Source organism: Tyto alba, unplaced genomic scaffold (genome assembly GCF_018691265.1).
Source record: "Tyto alba isolate M040663 unplaced genomic scaffold, T.alba_DEE_v4.0 Super-Scaffold_20, whole genome shotgun sequence".
NCBI classification, from domain to species: domain Eukaryota; kingdom Metazoa; phylum Chordata; class Aves; order Strigiformes; family Tytonidae; genus Tyto; species Tyto alba.
The window spans coordinates 2,579,607-2,601,055 of NW_024881283.1; the positions used below are offsets into that span (position 1 = coordinate 2,579,607).

Here is a 21,449-nt window from a genome sequence, read left to right on the forward strand (position 1 = left end):
GTCATTACTACTTATGTTGGGAAAACATGTCAGAGCCACCTCCTTTTGTGCTGACCTCAAGCCATGCTGAGATGTTCTGAACACATACACATTCTAAAGTATTTCTAATAGCCATCTGCTGTCTTGCTGGGGTTTTGGGGGCAGAAGGGTGTTGGGTATTTTTTAGTTTTGTTTAAACCAGAGATCTTTGATTTTACTTCAAACTTCATGGAAGTGTAATAAACTGGGTCTGCAACATTGTCAAACAAGCATTTTATTTTGTAAATCTTGTACTAGTAATTAATGTTTACTAGTTGGTTTTCACAGCTTTTTCAAGTGGTAAGTGAAAAAGAAAGTAAATCCAGAACATAAAGGTTTTTTGAGCTTATGTATCAGAGAGTCATAAAATGGTTTGGGTTGGAGGGGACCTTAAAGGTCGCCTAGTTCCAACCCCCCTGCCATGGGCAGGGACCCCTTCCACTAGACCAGATTGCCCAAAGCCCCATCCAACCTGGCCTTGAACACTTCCAGGGAGGGGGCAGCCACAGCCCCTTTAGGCAACCTGTTCCAGTGTCTCACCACGCTCACAGGAAAGAATTTCTTCCTTCCACCTAATCTAAATCTACCTTCCTTCAGTTTCAGACTGTTACCCCTCACCCTCTGACTACACTCCCTGATAAATGTCCCTCCCCATCTTTCCCGTAGCCCCCTTTAAGTACTGGAAGGCCGCTATAAGGTCCCCCTGGAACCTTCTCTCCCCTCGGCTGAACAACTCCAACTCTCTCAGCCTGTCCTCGTAGGGGAGGTGCTCCATTCCCCTGATGATCCTCATGGCCCTTCTCTGGACCCACTCCAACAGGTCCATGTCCTTCTTATATTGCGGGCACCAGAGCTGGACACAGCACTCCCAGTGGGGTCTCACGAGAGTTGAATAGAGGGGCAGAATCCCCTCCCTCGACCTGCCGACCACACTTCTCTTCACGCAGCCCAGGACATGGTTGGCTTTTTGGGCTGTGCGTGCACGTTGTTGGCTCACAGTCAGTTCTCCATCCACCAACACCCCCGAGTCCTTTTCCTCAGGGCTGCTCTCAATCCACTCATCACCCAGCCTGTATCTGTGGTTGGGATTGCCTTGACCCAGGTGCAGGACCTTGCACTTGACCCTGTTGAACTTCATGAGGTTTGCACAGGCCCACCTCTCAAGGCTGCCAAGGTCCCTCTGGATGGCATCCCTGCCCTCCAGCGTGTCGACAGCACCGCCCAGCTTGGTGTCATAGGCAAACTTGCTGAGGGTGCACTTGATCCCACTGTCCGTGTCCCCAACAAAGATGTTAAGCAGTGCTGGTCCCGACACCACCCCCTGAGGAATGCCACTCGTCACTGCTTTTCACTCGACATAGACCGCAACCCTTTGAGTGCAACCACCCAGCCAATTCCTTATCGGCTGAGTGACCTATCCATCAAATCCACACTTCTCCAATTTAGAGACAAGGATGTCATGCAGTACAGCGGCTTTGCAGAAGTCCAGGTAGATGACATCAGTTGCTCTTCGCTATCCACCGATGCTGTAACTCTGTCATAGATTAAATGTTTTGGATAAATGTGTAATCTGCCTTACAAAGCTTTTTTGTATCACAGTGGATGATGCAGTAGATGAAAATGATGATTATGAGGATACTGAAACAGAACCAGAAGTTGAAACCGAAAACGATGATGGTAAGGACCAACATTTTAAGGTTGGTATGAGATAAAATGGACAGGCAGAAGTCAGGCATAATGGGTTTTTAAGTTGCTTGAATCATGTATACAGCCATATATATTCTAAGCGTAAAAGGACTTTGAAGAGGTTTCCTGGGAAGTTCCTAAAATTAAAGAAGCTGCTGAAACTGAAGGTGGGTGCTGCTTGAAAATGTCAGCCTTTGTTGTTCAGATTTTTATCAAAACTTGTTTGCTTCGCACTTGATGTGTCTGGAGTACAGTGGAAGAAAACTGCAAAGTCTTAGCAGTGTTCTGTTCCCAACTTGTATTTCTCTTAGACCGTTCTTCCCACCTGAGCTGCTCAGTATGTAGGAGCTGCTCTTAACTTTCTCTACCGTTCTGGACTGGGATTGACTAGGCCAGTGTTTCAGCACAGTAAATTTGAAGTTCAGCCAGCTGTAGAGGTAGAGATCAGACCTCTCAGTATTGTAGCACTTTGGGAAAGTCTTGTTCTGCTCTCCAGCTGCCAGTCAGGACATGAAAGAACATTTGGTCAGAACAGCCTTTTTCTCTATTTTTATGGAACATACATTCAGGAGTTAATCGAACTGTATGGGCTGGCAAATTTTATTCAAGGATCTCATGAGCCCTGATGAAGGGATTATCTTCCATAGAAGCAGTTAGGCTTTTGTCACTGCAGTCAGATGAAATCTCCACATTCCAGGTTGCAATAGTTGGACTGTGCACAGATCTCATGTGAAGTGTCGTCTGATGTCTGTGCATAATATATTTGTATGAAAGCAAGAAAATTTAGATGTTTGTAATCTTCTGTTGACATGGGGGCTTTGGCATATTAGTAAAACTGAGCTGCTTAAAACTTCTTGGGGAAAGAGACAGTTTAGCTAATTTTAAAATAGTGATATTCAGCTTTTAAGGGAATGGCTGCATCAGAATTAAAGGGTGAATGTAATTATTTTAGAAGTTCATTAATTCTGGATGCAAGATTAATTTATTCTGGTGCTCTTTCAGAATGATGATATTGAGACTGATATTAATAAACTGAAACTAGACAGGAATTGGGAAGACCCATAGAAGAGCTGAAAATATATGAGCAATTTTTCCCGGAACTTTTAGAAAACTTTCAGGTAAAGTATGTGTTACCCACACATCCCTCATCATGATGCATTGACCCTGGTATAGTCTTTGCCTTTTTTTTTTTTTTTGGGGGGGGGGGTGGGGGGTGGGGTGAGGGGGTGGGAGGGGGAGATGTTAGTGGGTTAGTTAGTTCCTCTAGCCAAAAAGTGAGAGTCAGCAGTTCTAGAGCTACATGAGAGTGCTATATAGTGAGTTATTCAGTTAGATGTTATGGGTTACTTTAATCTGACTAAAAAGGGGGCTGTTGGCAGATATAAAGGAAAACTGTTTTCTAATGTCTGATTATTGCACACAGCAGGAAGTAAAATTGTAGGAAAGGACGTGAGACTTCTGACAAAAATTCATCATGGTAGGTATTTCCTTAAATGCTGTGCACCTCTTTAAAGCAGTTGGCTCCAGTACCTGGGGAATTGCATTGACTTGATAGCTTGCTACTTAATAACTACTTGTTTATTGCTGTGACACTATCTTCTTGTAAAAGCTGAAACTTGATTGCTATGTTCATGTAAGTTTAAAACATAATAACTGTTGTCTTTTAAGTTATGCTTATTTTGGATTATTGCGAAGCATACCTCAGGAACAATGCAATAGAAGGTTTTCTAATATTAATGAAACTTTAGGAACTGTTTACTTTTTTTTTTTATTTTTTTTTTTTCTCTTTTATTTTTTAAGGAATGTGAGTTAGTTTCCAAGGAACCAAAGCCTTTTGTAGCTGATGCAAATCTGAGTGGACCTATTGTTGTTCCTACAGCAGGAGAAGAGCACTCTGCTGAAGCAAACAAGTCAACAAAAGGAGTTGCTTTGAAGGAGAGCAATCCTTTATTGACAGAGGAATCCAATAGAAGGCCAGCCTTTCTGGAACTACCAAAGAAAGATACTATTAAAGACAGTAGTCTACATGAGCAAAATGAGCAAAGGAACTGTTAGCGGTCGCAATCGCGAAAGAACTTACCTACACACAGCAGATAAGCAGGCACTTCTTTATTCCAGCGCTGGGGAACACGGGGGATAACTCCGCCAAAGACGTGCTCGCCGACAGGTACAAAGCACAACATATTTATACACTTTTTCAGCAGAGTCATGGTTACATAAGATCAACAAAATTCATAAAGTTTAAGTTGACCTTAATAATGATTGGCTTTCAGTTAGCTCATCTTACCTCTATTCCTATTCTACAGAAATCATTGGTCATCTTTACTGATTGATTTAAATAGAATGGGGGGAGGGAAATGATTAGCATATTCATGTTATTTCCTGGGAGTTATTATCCTATGCAAATGTCTCTAACCCATGCGTGGTTATACTGGACGGGGGTCCTCTGGTGGTCGTTGATAGTCTTCATCACTGTGTCGGCTGATTGAACTCCATCCTTGCGCATGCTCACTCCACCTTTGGTTAATGTTCACCTCTCCCTTGTCCAATCTTCCCAACCAAACCAGTTTTCCTCAGGTACCTATTGTTTCAAGTCAAGATCCATAACCAGTACCTATTGTGTTAATTCAGAGTCCATAACGATTCTCATAGTGTTCAAGGCACACAGCATACTAATTGCTTAATCCTAAGGGCCTCAGTGTACTTTATATTCTCAGAGCTACTGTAGCTTCATGTTAAATCAAAATCATACTTTTAAACTAAAATCAAAATAATATTCTAAGATCCCAACTGTTTTATTAAGGTGTTTGCAACAGAACTTGCTTCCAAAGAAACTTGCCAGTGTCTAAGCCAAGAAATTGTGAAAGGATTGGACAGGATCAGTCTGCAGAACAGTGTGAAAAATGATCAGTATTATGGTACTGGGTGTGTAATAAAGAAGGAAAGCAAAACGGGCCTTACCACACTTGCTTGTAGTAAACCTTGTGAACATGTTTCACCCTGTGGAAGTAGCCTCTTTGAAGGATCATCTGTCTGGCTGGGAAAACTCTGCTGCACTGGAGTGGATTCCAAGGAGGAGGATTCCAGATCTAGTTCATCAGGGGAACAAGTCATGCTTGAAGTTTCTGATGTATCACCAGTTCATGACTGTGATCTTTATATTGAAATGGTAAAAACCACAAAGTCTATTCCTGAATATTCAGAAGTGGCCTATCCAGATTATTTGGTTTGAGGCCTATTGTCTGGGCCTTTTTTTTTTTTGTTTCAATCAGTCCTTTGACTTACGAGTGAAGATCACGACCCTTTTGGAAGAGCCCAATATGTTTGCTCTATCCGCTTGATACGATACCATACATAACAATTATATAAAGTAATAATAATAATGATAACTAACAATATTACAAGAGGATGTATTAAGAAATTCAACATTTGGGTTGCAGAGGATGAATATCCAGTAAAGATGTCCCACCAGTGGTGTGCAGTCTCCTCCTCCATCTGGCTAGCTAGCGACATTAGTTGATTCTTTGTGATTACAGTCTGTATCACAGAGTCTGACAGAGTTTTATTTCGTCGTTCCAGGTGTCGTCGCAAATGTTCTGATTGTTCCATGATGGTTTTCAGTGGAGTCAGGGATAAGCTGATTCCATTAAGTCCTAAGCTTTGGGGATGCCAGTACATGTTTAGTTGTTCTTCATGCGTTGAATAAAAAGTATACATCTGTCCGTGCCAGATGAGATAGAATACATTTCTGAGGCATCCCGAAAATGCAGTAGTTAGATTATACATTTCTATAATATTTTTATCACTTGTTACTATACAAACATGCTTAGCACTAATTTCTACAAACACATCAAAGCTTTTGGATAAAATTGTCCATTTACACAGATTCACTGAATGTTCCAATAAACATGGTTCATATAACCGCGAGCTTTGTCCACACAATAAACCATTTGCTGTGGACGTACACAAATCTAATTTATGGGTTTGATTCCTAGAGTCTATATAATCTCCCTCCAAGTGGGGCAGCCAATATTCTGGTTCAAAGGGTGGTTTTTCCCCAAAAATTACAGGCAGTACTAGAAATTTACACATAACTTCAGGTTGGCTCACATCGTAGTGGACTATTTGACCAGCACAGAGTAAATCTGTGCACTGCACTGTCTGTGGAGATAATTTGACCCAATGGGTTTGAGGAATCCATTTCTTAAATATGTTTCTCCATAACAGCTCATTATTAGCCATTAAGTCACTCTGAGCTTTGTTTAGTTGCATAAGGACATGTAAAGTCTGCAGTGTACATGTTGTCCAATTCATAATCTGGCTAATGTTGTGGTCAAGATGCCACTGATTAATTTGAGTCCTATCGAAGAGCTTTAAAAGTTCTGTATCATAGTTCAGTGACCCAATTTTTGGGGTAAAGGTAGTTGGAAGCCATTGGGCCTGCAACCTAATTCCTTCCGCCACATCATAACCAGCATTCTTTACTTTGTTGGTTAAGGTTTCGATATCAATAGAATTTAAAACTCCCGTTCCTGCCCCAGTTCCTCCTAACAGGGTGTCATACCGTGCCCTTTTCCATCTACATGATGGTAGCAGGGGGAAAGAAATACTGAAATGAATAACATGTTTCTGATATTGTTGAGCTACCTGAACAGAAGTAGACGGAATGCGGTACAAATGATCAACAGAAATATGAGGTTTAGATTTTAACATAGTAAAGAAGTCTCCCCAGTGTAACCGATTTTTCATTACTGAATTATTATGGCATATTAGTGTTTCTGTTTCTTCCATGGGAAGGGTTATCGCATGAGCAGCATTCACCTCATGACCTTCTGTTCGATTAACACATTTGTAATCTTTCGAACTGGGCAGACCTGATACATTACAACATTTAAGAGATACTTTACTAGATATAGTGACACTTGAATTATCTGTAGGACAGGTTACAAAAGATGTCCACGATCTCTCCATCATGATGCTGGTCCTGAAGGCCACCAGTATGTACACGTTTTGTTATACTGAGTACTGAAAGTAAGATTGGCTATGATACAGGCACAATTGGCTTTGCATCGGAAATCATCCTGTTGTCTTGTCTTGGTTGCATTTTTCCATTGCCACCTAAGCGGTGTCTCTCGTGGACCTTCCAATGGCCATCCTGGTGTGAAAGCCTTTCCCAAATGGACCATGATGGTACACAGGCAAATCCATCTTAGCAGGATCTAAAAGATAGAATCTTAAGACATCTAGTTATTCTCGCAGATAACATTTAGTTGCAGGAACATATTCCCATTTTTCCTGTCCAGGTTTCACGATTAAAACAGTATTGTCTTTTCCTGTGGCTATTGCTTCAGCTGGTTCAGGAGGTCCGCTTGAACTCTGGACCCATACTTTAGCTCCGTTATTGAAATTAGTCGATCCAAACCCTTTATCTCCACGAATGGTGGTGACTTGAGGTGGATCCCCTTTTTTCACAATTGCTTTCAAAACTGACAATATCAATAGTTGTGCTATTCTGTCATGGGGACGAATAATCAAATCTTGTTCACCATTGTTTAACAGAATCACTTTAATTTCTCCTTGATAATCCGCATCAATCAATCCTCCCATGACATGAATGCTTTTTAAGGCTAGGCTCGAACGGGCAGTTATCAAACCAAAGTGTCCCGGAGGAATTTTAATTCCTATCCCAGTATTGATAACTTTCATCTGTTTTTGGTTTATCCTGATCAATTCCAATGCATAGAGATCTAGCCCTGCAGCCTCTGGAGTGGCCCGGTAAGGGGCCATCGCACCCAGAACAATTTCCCAGTAAGTCAAGGTCTCACTTACTGTCAGAGGTTTTATTTGTAAATCGGATGTAGTCATGCGCATCAGAGGGGTTTCCATTTCCCCAATGGGCCTATTGTTAAGGATATGTAGCGCATCTGTGAGATGAGTTTTCCATCGGGATAGGTTCCCATCTCCTAACTTCTTCAGCTGCTCTTTCAACAACCCATTCATTCGTTCAATCAATCCTGCAGCTTGTGGATAGTACGGTATATGAAAAACCCACTGAATATTTTGCTGCTCAGCATACTGTTGAACAAATTTGTTTTGAAAATGAGACCCATTATCAGTTTGAATCTGCAATGGAATACCATAGTACAAAACGATTATGCCTATAGTACAGATAGTACTATGATGAGTAGCTTTCTTACAAGGATGGGCAATCAAATATCCAGAATATGTATCTACAGCAGTGCAGACATGTTTACACCCTAGGTTCTGGGGTAAAGGTCCAATATAATCCATTTGCCAAATTTGTCCGGGCAATTTTCCTCTTCCCAGTTGTCCTTGAACAATATTAGGCACTGGACGTTTGTGAGTATGTTGGCACACGGGGCGCTGGGCGATTATAGTTTTGATGATATCAAGTGACATGATTATGCCACGCTCTTGGGCCCACCTGTAAGTGGCTTTCTCTCCAAGGTGCCCACACTTTTGGTGTGTCCATTTTGCCAAGCCTTCACGATCCTCCTTCTGAGGGAATTCTAATCCAGTTTGGGAAATCTTTGCCCGGTTGTCTACAACAGAGTTATAATGTTGTTCTAAAGTGTCCACATTACTATGAGCATCAGCATGAAACACAGACACCGTAGTCCTCTGTACTATTTCCCAAATATCCTTCCACAATTCCTTTCCCCAGACTTCTTTGGAGTATGTTTTCCAATCTTTGGCTACCCATGTTGGCCGCCAAGTAGCTAACCCATTAGCTACTGACCAGGAGTCAGTATATAAATGACATTCTCCTAGATCTTCTTGTTTCAAGGCCATATAAGCTACATATAATTCAGCATACTGGCTGCTTCTCCCTTCTCCTGTAGTTTCTAAAAATTTTTCTAGATGGGGATAGTAAGCTACTGCTTTCCAAAACCTCTTCCCTCCTATATACTTAGCTGATCCATCCGTGAACCAAGCGTGTTCCTTTTCAGAGGGTGTCAATTGGTCGAAAGCTTTTCCCCATCGTACTGGGGATTCCCGTTCAACTGTGAAATCAGGGTTCATTACTTGATCACCTGTGGGGGCAGTAGCTACTCTCTCGTGGAGGGTAGCTACTCCACCAACCCCTACCTTGGCCCTATCCTGAATATACCATTTCCACTTTATGATACTCGATTCTTGAGCGTGCCCAATTAGATGGGTTTTAGAAGAGCTTTTAACCCATTGCATGATAGGAATTTCAGGACAAAGAGACACTTCATGTCCTATTGTAAGCTGCTCTGTTTCTACCAATGCCCAATAACATGCCAATAGTTGTCTGTCTAAAGGTGTATAATTATTTCCTGCCTCTGGCAGCTTTTGTCCCCAAAAACCCAAGGGAACCTTTTTCCTTCCCTGTTTTTGCCATAGGCTCCAATTGGCATGTAATCCATTTACTGACACATTTAACTCCACTTCTCCCTCCTGCAATGGCCACAAATCTGGGGCCTTTTGAATAGCATCCTTTGCTGACTCAGAAGCAGCTTGCTGTTCATTTCCCCATTCAAACTCATATTTTTTCCTTGTTACTTTATACAAAGGAGTCAGAATCTGTCCTAAATGGGGAATAGGGTGCTGCCAAAAGCCAAACAATCCAATAAATCTCTGTGCCTCATTTTTATTTTGTGGTACTGCAAAATCCAAAATTTTCTGTCGAGCTTTGGGTAATATTTCCCCATGTCCACAAAGCCACTGAATTCCTAAAAAATTTATTGTTTGGGATGGTTCTTGAATCTCGTTAGGATTAATTTCCCGACCTTTCTGTCTCATATGATCTACTACCTGTTCAAGTATTTGTTGCACTTCCTTCTCATCGTTTCCCTAAATTAGGATACCATCAATCCAATGCACTATTTGCATATGAGGAGGCAGTTTTATCTCATCCAGATGCTCAGCCACTGTCCGATGGCAAACGGCTGGACTGTGCAGCCATCCCTGAGGCAATCTGGTAAAGGTACACTGTCATCCTTGCCAGGTGAAGGCAAATTGGTCCCAAGGCTCCTCTGCAATTGGGATAGTGAAAAAGGCATTAGCTAAATCTATTACAGCAGACCAAGTCCCTGGATGCTTTTGAACCTTTTCTATTAAAGTAACAGTGTCTGGTACAGCTGCTGTAAGTGGTGGGGTGTGTTTATTTAATTCCCTAAAATCTACTGTCACTCTCCATGACCCATCACTTTTCTTGACAGGCCATACCGGATTGTTCCAAGCTGTGGTAACTGGTTTCAATACTCCTGCATCTAATAAATCTTTAATTGTCTGTGATATCTCCTCATGCCCTCCTGGAATTCTATATTGTTTCATAGTCACTAATTTAGTAGCAGCGGGAATCTGTACAGGAGGCATTTTCACTTTTCCTACTAAAATTGTTCTAATACTGATATGATTTTTCACCCCAAACTGGTACTGACCCTCTGGGAGATTCAAAGTTAGTCCCTTCAGAATGTCTATTCTGATTATGTATTCAGGAATGGGGACAATCATGACTGAATACAGTCGTTTTGGGAGGTTTCCTATTTTCATTTCAAGTTGAGTTTGTACAGCTTCAATTTGTTTCCCTCCCAGACCTGTAATAATTACAGGTTGTCCTTTAAATTTCTTTGGATTCCCATATATCAAGGAGGCCTCTGCTCCTGTGTCAATTAAGGCTTTTACTGTTTGTGAGGACCATTTTTTCCAAAATATTTGGACTTCCGCATGGGGCCGTCGGTCCTTCCGTGCCCATTGCACTGGAGCTTGGCCATAATTTCATTCCCATTTACTATGCTGGACAATTTCCCTAGTCTCCTTCCATGGGTATAAATCAGAATACAGCTCCCAATCCTCCCTTTCCCCCGGCACAACTGATCTGCCCGCGGAGGGCCCACCGTGTGCAGATGGGAAGTCCCGCTGAGGCTCAAGAGGAGGTGCTGTAGGCTGAGTTACCCCTGGATTCTTAGTTTCAGAACTCTCCACTCTCCTGCTAGGCTTATTCAGCCCTCTTTGTTTGTATATTCGCCACAGCTCGTTAGTTGGAACACCATCAGTCTTTTCCCGAGATAGGCCATCCTTCAGTAAAGCTGCAAACATTTCTTTGTGAGAAACTCTGTTCTCACTTCCTTTAGGGCTGTCCCAAGTATCTCGGTTTCCTGCACTTCCTCGGGGGCCCCATTCTCCAAGATCACCTAGCTGCTGTATTTTTGCAATTATTTCATCAATGGGATTTCCTGTCTCATTAATTAAGAGAGTCATTATTACATTTTTATATGCTGGTGGGGCAGTTTTAATCAATCGGTTTCTATGAGTGACAGACAAGGCAGCTTGCATCATTCTGTCAGGGTCTCCTATAAAGATTGCCAATTTCATCCCTTCCTCCTTCATCCGCTGTATGCAATCTCGCAAAGTACACCAGGGACGTTCCCCACCTGGCCAGTCATTCTCTGTGGGGTATTTATTATTACATCCCTGGGTGGCCAAGGTTAACAAATTTGTATCCTGAGGATTATTTCGGAATGCATCTTGCACAAAGGAGTCAGAACTCAAAACTAAAAACTTCCTAGAGTCCCCAGGATCTAGGGTTACCCCTGCTGCTCCCTGATCGTGCAAACGCGCCATCCAAGAGAGCAGGGGTTCCCCTGGTCTCTGCTTAAATCTTTCAATTATATCATTTATTTCATGCTGAGTATAATCTTCAATCACATCCTCCCTTACTTGTTGCCCGTTAGTATCCAATTCTATTTTCCGTCTCCACACTGGTTTTACATCAACAGGTTCATCTGAGGAACCAGCCTCATCAGAACCTGTAGAATCCCAAATATCTCCACCCCATCTGTCAGGATCCCACTGTACCCCTGCTTCTGCAATCACAGCATGCACTTTCCTACGGTTTACTCGTCCCCTTCTTTTCTTATACTGTGCAACTCTTACTGCAGCCCTTTCAGCTAAAGTCTGATAAGGATCCAACTTATCGGCAAGCACCTTGTTTTGACACTGTACCATTACAATTTGATTCTGCCAATCACACATCTGTCCCTCCATGTCGGAGCGCTCTAACAACAGTTTTTCTTTCTGTCGGTGCTGTTTCTGATATGCTGTTAACAAAACCCATCCCCATCTTCCGGAACACACAATTTCTTTTCCTTTTTCGACAGATAATTTTTGGATGCATTTTAATACATCCAGTGGTTCAGCTTCTTTTAGCCGACTTTCCCACTGTTCATATGGTCCTCCGACCTTAGCCCACTCAAGAGCCAGTGAACTGTAAGGAAGGTCTTCCCATCCAGGAATTTCAGATGGAGCTGATTCATTACGTTTAGATTTAAAAAAATGACATTTTGTTCTTATCCTGACCGTGACGCCAAATTTGTTTTGCCAATTGACGGGGTTAACACAAAGGACACAGACACCAAGCTAAAGAAATAGGCTTATTTTACTTTAGATTAAAGCAGCAGAAAGAATAAGCAAGGTAATGCAGCTAGTCATTGCTACATAAAGCTGGCTATAGTGTTTAAGAAAGATCCATCACCAGTTGCCCTCCTACTTGACCATCCCCCCGCCTCGTGCACCAGCTGGGGAGCCCCGTCCCAGCGAAGGGTCGCAGAGCCTTTCCCGGCAGCTGGGAAGTCCCACGCAGGGCGTCCGCTCGTAGGGGAGGTCTGCGTCTGTGCTGTGAGAGGGCCCGGCTTTTGTACAGTTTAACAAACAAGTCTGAACAAAATGCAGGGGAGATATCTGGTAGATTGACGTGCCTCACTCAGGCGTGTCCGGATCTGGCCAGGATCCGGGCATGTCTGAGGAGTTTCTGTTTTTCTTGCCATTTGGGATTTATAGTTACTTCCTATTGTTTACTTATAGTTCCCAGGGATTGTTCCCAGGTTACATTTTCATGCTGATAAGATGCTGGTTTCTTCATGCTGCTGATAAGATGCTGATTGCTGGTAGGGGAATTCACTCAGAAGTCAACTTTGGTTTGAGGCCTATTGTTTGGGCCCCTTTTTGTTTCAATAACACAAGGAAATATGCCTCACTCCAATAATCAGCACTTCTGTGCATTTCAAAGGTCTTTAAAACAGCCAGGGAGGAAAATAACCAACACACCTACCCAGCATAAATTAAATGTGCCAACAGGTGAACTGAACTCGTACTTCAATTTTTATGTAAGTTTTATGCAAATATTTGGTTTGCTTTTAAATAAATACGAGCAGTTACTCTTGTAATGGGTAGCAGCGCTTAATGAAAGACACACCTTTGACAGTACGTATTCTAATAATGATTAGTTGTCTGAGATCTGTCAGGGGTGTTGACAATAATTCCACTAGTTTTTGAAGGTAGGCCATTGACTATAAGAGTGGAAGGTCATCCAGTCTTTCTTTGTGGGAAATGTGTCCCACTGCTGAGAGCCAGCCACAGAAGGATTGTGCAATAAATTCAAAATCCTAATTCCATATTGTGTTCTTGACTCTAGTTGAGCAGAGCTAAATGTGAGTTCAAGTGCCATTGCTATGGTATATTTACTGCCTTGCTTAAAAGGTATATATTTAAAAGCTTTGTTTCATAGGGGCTTACAGGGGTAATGTACAAATACGTTTCTGAGATATGACACCAGGATTGAAGTTAACTTGGTATTTTCTCAGAGCTTACTCAGAGAGGATTTGTTTACATCCTAGGTAATCTAGTTACTTCAGAAAGTCGAAACAGGAGTTTCCAGGACAGAGCAACATATTATATTTGGTTTAAGACTTCCAGGCATAAAATATTTAGTATTGTTTCCCAAGAGAAAGTTGTTACTCAAACAAAATTTCAGACAGATGCTGGTTTGGAAATTTGGCAGTTGTCTTAGGACTGGTGAAATTACCTTCCTGATCTCAGCAGAATCCTTACTGTGCATCAAATATACCTTTAAATTGTATATCATATTATATATTATCAAGGCTAATGAAGATACTAAGAATCATAAAATTACCAGCTTTGTCATGAGTGTAAGTAGGTCAGAATTTCCCTTGATGGGAACCTCTGCTTAGAAAAGGAAGCAAAGTTAGTGTGGAATTAGCTAATCCTGGCAATTATTTACTCAAGCAGACCTGCTCTTTAAGATCTAGATATGTGCCATGTAACTCCCATTTTAGTACTAGCAACTTTTGCAAATCACTAATGCACAAGACTTTCTCTGTCCCTGGTGCTCTTCAAGACATGCCTCCACAGTACACCTCCACAGCAAGACTGGTAAAATTTCATTATTTCTTTCATTTGGTCAGGATAATCATGGCATGGAGTATAAATTACACAGTGGTTCTTGATTTTGTGAGGTTCGGTTATAAATCAGATGGTTCAGATCAATACAGAAGAGGACTGGAGAGATGTCTGGTTAATTATATGAATTGGAAAAATGTCAAGTGCTGAATGTATGGTAGACACATCCCTTAGGAGTGGACACTGTAGCAGAACATTACTGAAGAATAGCACATATTCAGCAACTCTGATTCACTGCTCAGCATGTTTATTTTAGTCCACTTTCACTATCATGAAAATTTACCTGGGGAACATGCAAGACACCATCTCAAGTTGTAAAAACATGGGTTAAATACTTGAGCTTGCTGAAAAAGAAAAAGGCAAAAAACCCCCCAAACTGTCCTGAGCCATGTCAGCCACTGTTTTCAGCTCATGCGAAGAAGCAGTATAAGTAAGGCCACAGATTAAGTCTTCCTTAGCCAAACAAATCAGGCACCTTTTGAATGACTAGTTTCCTGTTAGACGTTTGAAACCCCAGAATGAAGCTGAAACTTGTGCCTTTGGAATTCCTTCTCAGATGCTTTACCACTATATATCTCACATATGTCTTCATATTGTAATAATGAGAAGAGTGAGTTAGAAGCTAACTATTTACCTGTATAGTTTTCTGAAAAACTTCACCCTGTCTGAGTACAGCAGCAAAGACAGCAACTCTGAAGTAGCATGGGGAGGTTGGTATCAGCTTTTGAAATGAACACATAAAGCTAAATTTCAGAGGTGGGAAACCAGCATCTGGACTTGGGTGAGCAGGCTTAAGCAAACTATTCCAAGCATGTGAGATCTCTGCTCATGACAAGCAGCTGCAGTGAAGCTGTGTGCACTGGTAATCCAGGCATCTTCATTTGAGCTGTTAAACTCTTCACAGCAGCTTGGTTATGCAGCTTTATGATGTATGGTTTGCTTGCTAACAAGAAGTCAACTGTTATTTCCTCATGCTCCAGGATGGCCTCAACAGTGAATCCTGGTTCATTCATGTGTACCTCAGGACGTCTGGATTTTTTTTGAACATGCTGTGTCTTACTGGCCATTTGTTAATATTAAATTTTATTCACCATGTGTCAGGCCATTTGCAGAGCAATGCCAAATGCTTATGAATTCTGTTTGCAGCTGCCTTAGGGCTCAGCATTTCAGTTTTTCAGTCAACACTCTATTGAGGTTATCTACACAGAAGACAACAGGGGCTTCAGTTCTTGTCCCCTTTGAGACCTATTTTAATACTTGGCCCCACTGGAAGAGGTCCTTCAGTATCGTGCTGTCTTCTGTTTTGTGAACCATTACCTTACCTAGTCTTTTAACTGGGATCCTCGCTACCGAGTGTTATGCAGAAGCTTGGCAGAAATTGAAACTTTTTCAAATTAATATATTCTATGCTATTATGTGAGCTGTTCATCTGTCTCAGTAGTGCTAGCAGGGATATAATTTCCTGTTTATATTTAATTTGAGCCTATTCCTAAGGGTTTGTTTAAGCTCTACCAAAAGTAATACGTTCCAAGTAACAGCCAATGGCTTTTCTGAAAGTGTTAATTTTAAGTACTGATATCTGAATTAAACTACACATATATGCTGTGGAAGAAGTGATAAATTATAAGCAGAAATACAGAGTTTTCTTTTAGATATATTATGAAAATAATTTAAAATTGCTGGCAGCAAAATATATTCCTTATTTATAGAAATTCTGTTTAAAAATATTGTAGCTTTCTTCAGAAATCTTAAGCATCATGGGTGACCTTGCATAGTCCTGATCCCAAAGAAAAGGAGGGCAGGTTTTACACTCCTTTCAAAAGGAGTCTTCACTGAGTAGTCTTTTAGAGAACTGTTCAAGGGAAGACTGCACTGGATTAAAGACAAAATGGTGCAGGCCTGTGGTTTACGTGAAACTTTTAATTACTGGTGTTTCAAAGAGTGAATTGCCATTTGTTCAGTCATCTGCAAGATTTTCAGTGTGCTTGAATACACTGTCTTAATCAAGAAAGACTGATCTTCGCAACCTCTCACCATGTCATACATACACCACTTCCCTTGGAAAAATTTGACTCTCTCTTTTCACCCATGTTTCATCCCAAGCTGGTAACTTGAAATTAAAATGGAGTGAAAAAATACAGGATAATGACTAGGAAAAGAAAGTCAGAAAAAACCTTTTTGCGCATCAGTTTCCTGTAGCGAGCAACTCTCTGCAAATCTCTGAAAGTGAGATTTGTGCTTCTGCCATACCCAGGGCATTTTCTGTGCAAACTCTGCCTTTGCTATAGAGCTCCCTAACAGGGCTGCTCAGGCTGTCATGATTACTGACGGCTTCTTCTCCTCTGTCGTGCTTCAGCTATGGCATCTCTAGACGACTTGTGCTTGCAGTCAAACAAGTTCAAGCCGAAGGAGAGTGGCTCGTTTCTAAGTTCAAGGAATATGGGAATGATTAAAATTTTAATTTGCACAAGTGCCAGTGCCAGCCAGAGCGCTACTTGTGCAGGCACCATGTTGCAGAAACTCCCAAACCGCTTAACAATAAAAAAATGCAAAATTTATTTTCATACACAATTAATCAACATTCTGCAAACATACAAACAACTGGTCCAAATAGCTGTGAGAGGAGAACAAACTATCGCCACATAAACTTCTGGAGTTTAACAACCCAAAAACACTCAATCACTCACCTAGTGAAAGGTGAGGACTTTCAACCTTGACGAACATCTCAGGGCAGTGTCCCAACTTGTGGGAACCCCGAGGAGTCTCCTTGGGCAGCGTCCCAACCCAAGGGGAGAGCCCTTACCTGCAGCACGCTGCTCCAGGCGGGACTAGCTCAAAATGGCTCCCCCCAGGGACTCCATTTACACCCCAGCGGAATCTGACCTGTGCTCAATATCAGCCCCGATTGGCCAAAGACCCCAACTGTCGTAAAGCCCTGAGAACAAGGGCTCAGGAAAGGTTCAACAGCCCTGGAGCCACATTTTCATCGGGCGAGTGCACCTGCCATACACCATAGGAGCAGGCAGCCCACTGTGATGTCACCGAGCAGTGGACTGTGACGTCAGCGAGCGATGGGCTGTGACCTCGCGTCCCTCGCTGCCTGTCTCCGGGCGCCGGCAGCCCCTGGCCCAGCCTGGCTCGTGCCTGGACTCCTGCCGAGCGTGCCTGCGAGGTCTGGAGGGTCGAGCGAGGCTGCTCCTGGGGCTGGGCGGCGCTTTGGGGGCTGCCGTCGGCAGCTCTCGGTGCCTTTTCCAGAACCATCCCCTGCGTTTCCCCGGCCCTGCCTGGTTCAGGCAGCCGGGCACCGCCGGGCGCGCTTGCGGCAGCGGAGGTGAGCTGTGGGGGGAAGCGTCCCCCCGGGGCGGCTGTGGGGCAGGTGGTGGGGCTCGGGGAGCCGGGAGGGCGTCCTTCGCGAGGGGCCTGGCCGCTCCTGCCTCCCTTCCCCTCCCCGGCACAGCGAGTGACCGCGGCCTCTCTCCCTTTTGCAGCGTGTGACGCCAGTGGAGGGGAGCAGCTCCCCGTCCTTGGCTCTCCCCAGCCCGCCGCACGAAGCAAACATGGCCACAGAGACAGAGTGGTGCTGCCCCATCTGCCGCGATGCTCAAAATGACGTGGCTTATGTCAGCCCCTGTCGCCACCAGTTCTGCCTGGGCTGCATTGTGCGGTGGGCAAAGAGGAGACCATCGTGCCCCCTTTGCAGGCAGACTGTCAACGCCATCATTTACTCAGTGCGGTCGGAGGAATATTTTTTGGAGATCGTTCTGACACAGCCCTCAGACCCATTGGCTGCCAGCCGCCAGGCCGGGCAGGGGGCTGCAGATCCGGTGCCCCGGCCTTATGTGGCTGGCTTGCAGCCCGAGGCCTGGGCGAGCCTTTTCCGGGACCGCACGGAGATCCTCGAGCCCCTGCTGCCGTGGCTGAGCCAGGAGCTGTCGGCGATGTTCTGGGTGCGCTGGTGGAAGGTGGCTGTGGCACGGGCCACCATCGTTGCACATCTGTGCCGCTACGGGCTGGATGAGGAGGCGTTGGTGCAGGAGCTGCAGCCCTTGCTGCAGCACCAGACGGTGACGTTTGTGCGCCGGCTCATCGACGTTGCCGCAGAGCGGTGCAGTGAACATCTTGTGCGGCAGCTGGACCTGCCGGGCTCCCCCGCTGCCGAGGAGCAGGAGGACAGCCCTGTGGCCAGCCCTGGCCCTGCTACCTCCCCAGGGGACGCTCATGCCCCCAGCCTCAGAGCGCAGGAGGAGCCCTGTGAGGAGCTGGGGCAGGCGGTGGCAGATCCCTCCGCTCCCAGCTGGGGCAGGCGGTGGCAGATCCCTCCGCTCCCAGCTGGGGCAGGGACCGCTCACCTGGGGGGCCCCGGCGCTGCCCAAAGAGGAGGGCCAGAGGCTCCCCGGCCTCTTCAGCCCACAAGAGGCCACGCTGCCGGCGACAGTAGGGTCACCAGAAACTGGCAAAACCAGGGCTGGGCCAGCAGCTGGGGCAAACGCCGGCCCCAAGGGCACTTTGAGGCCCTTCTTAATAACCTGAGTGTGAAAGAATAAAGAAACCTCTGAAAACTGCAGGAAAAGTCTTAGTCTTTCATTACTACAAGCAGTGCAGCTGGCATCACTACTGCTGCCACCTGCCATGGTTTCTCCTCCTTCTCCTGGTGCTTTGCTCACCTTTCCCCTCATGAGTTTGCTGTAACCTGAGGTTGCTGGGGCCCATCTGGTGGGAGATGGCACAGCTGTGCAGCCCTTTGCTGGGGCTTCCATGTCTCCAGGTCCAGCCTGTGCACCACCCGACCATTAGCCCAGGCATGGCCTCCTCCGCACCTCACCCTCTACACAGACGTCCTGGGGCTCTGTTCTCCTGCCAGTCCTCACTGCTCACTGCAACCTTGGTATAGTTGCACCTAGTACCTCCTTCCGGACGGAAACACATCTTGGTGCTGCATCTGTGTAAAACCATGTCTGTACCCTACTGAGGTGAGCAAGAATGTAATGATGGCACTATGGCTGCCTGACCAGAAGAGTAAGAAGTGCTGTGGCAGCTCAGCCCAGTGACAGCCCTGGTGTCTAGGCCGGCCAGGTGTCCTGGGTTGAGTGAGTGATGGAGGTTTTTGGCAGCAGGGGAGGGGGCTATAGGGGCGGCCCCCTGTGAGAAGCTTCTTGAAGCTCCCCCAGCTCCAAGTCAGCTCCACTTCCGTTTGGAAACCGACCCAATCAGCTGCGCCTCTGCTATAACGTAATTAAGAAGGGACGTGGTGACAAGCAGTCGGACTTGGGAGGAGGAGTGGCTGCAGCTGCGTGAACACCAAGGTCAGTGGAGGAACGGAGGAAGAAAGGAGGGGGGAGGTGTGCCGGAGCAGAGACCCCCCTGTATCCTGTGGGGAGACGGCAGGGCGGCCCCCCCCCCGCCACCCATGGAGATCTACGGTGGAGCAGACATTGATTTATGGCCTGTGGTTTCTGCCTGTTTGATCAAGGTGATTGTGCCTGAAGAAGGCCGGGGTCTCATGGGAAAAGGCAGCCCCGCTGCTGTAATTCAGCGCTGGGAGGATTGCAGCATGCGGGGGTGTCCCACGCCGGAGCAGATCAGGAAGGGCTGCAGCTGTGGGAGGAACTCCTGTTGGAGAAAGTTTGTGGGGGACTGTCTCCTGTGAGAGGGGGACCACGATGGAGCAGGAGGAACCGGTTCCAGAAACTCACCCCACCGAAGATGGAAGAAGTGGCAGCAATGACTGCACCCCCCATTCCCTGCCCCTGCGCTGCTGGGGGAGGAGGTAGAGATACCAGGAGCAGAGCTGAGCCCGGGAAGAAGGGAGGGGTGGGTGGAAGGTGTTCTCAAGATGTGGCAATGCTTCTCACTGTCCTACTCTGTTACGTGTTATTAGTGTCTGTAATAAATGTATGTTCTTTTTTCTCTTTCCCTAACGAGTCTGCCTTTTGCTCGTGCCTATAAAGGGTGATTTTTTCCCCATCCCAGTGCTATCTCTAACCCCAAGCCTGGCTCTCTGTCCCTTCTTATTGCCCGAAGAGAAAGGAGAGAGAGTGGCTGTGTGGTGGTTGGCTGCCGACCAGGCTCAAATCATGACACCAGGCTACATCCCAGCAGAACAGGCCTGAGCAGTATCAGCTGAGAGGCCTTACACTCTCTGTGCAGAGCCTGTGCCTTGCTGCTGTCAATGGCCGTGTGCTTTTCCTGGGCTACGAGGCTCAAGGTTTGGGGTGCAGGAGCACTCTCCTGGGCATGTGGATGCAAGGCAGGGTGGTGCTCAGGTCCCAGGAGGAGCAGAGACACAATCCCTCTGCTTTGATCCCCCTGGCAGAAGGTGGGAATGCCTTTCACCAAACTCTTGCTTGGGGATACTCTGCCTTTAGCAAAGATGTTCTTCACTGGAAACAGCTTTGCAGTGTGATCTTGGTGTGTTACAAGCGATATGGGGAGATCTGTGTGGAGCCTTGGTGTTGATGCACTTTGTGGTGCGTGAAGAGAGAGTATTGCTGGCCAGGGATTGGGAAGAACTTCTGAATACATGGGAACCCACAGCAACTGCCATCAGCCTGTGCTGTTTTCTCATGTCCCCACTTTTTGCAGGGGTGTGTGTGTGTGGCCTTGTTGAGAGAGATCTGGTCTTTCCAGCTTGGTTTTCAAAACCAATGTGTGCAGCCAGAAATTGCATGCTTGGAGGCTTGTTCTGGCCTGACAATGGAACAACTGCACAGTTGACAGAAGCGATGGAAGTTGAACTGTGCCATCACCTGGTCTGTCCCTTGTGCCATCCCCCAAAGGCTTGATGTCTGCCTTGCCCGTCCTCTCATCAAAAGAGAGAGCACAGTGACAGTGTCCTCCCCACTTTGGAGCTAACGACTATCATGTCATTTGTGGAAGAAGGTGTCAAAAATACACCTTTAGATGAATAAATTAGTAAGAACTTCTGTTCTGAATACAAAGTCATTAAGTGGGCAAGTATGTCAGGATGCACTTGGGCACAATGTGAGCTCTTTCCTGGGATTCTTACATCCAGAAAAAACCTCTAGCAGTTGCAAAGGTGATGCAGAACTTGTAATGCAGTTTGATATCACCTATTACTTCCCTCTTTTGTCTATATAATAAAAAATATGTCCGTGAATTGCATCATGAAACTTAAGCATATGCTGAGGCATACATTGCCTCATGAACTTTGTTTAATGTCAAAATTCCTAACGAGTAACAAGACACCAAAAAAGTAACTGCTGTTAATATTGGGGAAAAAATCTGCAGGTGGAAATCATTCCCCAGCAGACAGTGAGAACATGATCATGCAGCACAATTCTTCTGTAAGATAACGGTTGTCTGCAGCTAAATTTTATTTCCTTCTGCCTTCACTCCTCTGACTGCTGGTTGCTTTGCCAAACCCGGGCTTAAAAAGTACCCATCATCCTGTTGTTAAATAGCTTTCATTAGCTGAGTAGTGTTAACTGTGCATATGCATCATTTATGTTCCACACTGTGATAAATGTGCTTTCCTGTCA

At 45.0% G+C, this 21,449-nt stretch overlaps 1 protein-coding gene across 1 annotated transcript in view; it reads right to left on the reverse strand.

Moving 5' to 3' along the window:
- The window catches only part of LOC122153509 (electroneutral sodium bicarbonate exchanger 1-like), a 319,637-nt gene that overhangs the window by 80,286 nt on the left and 217,902 nt on the right, over positions 1 to 21,449 (reverse strand). The window lies entirely within an intron of this gene.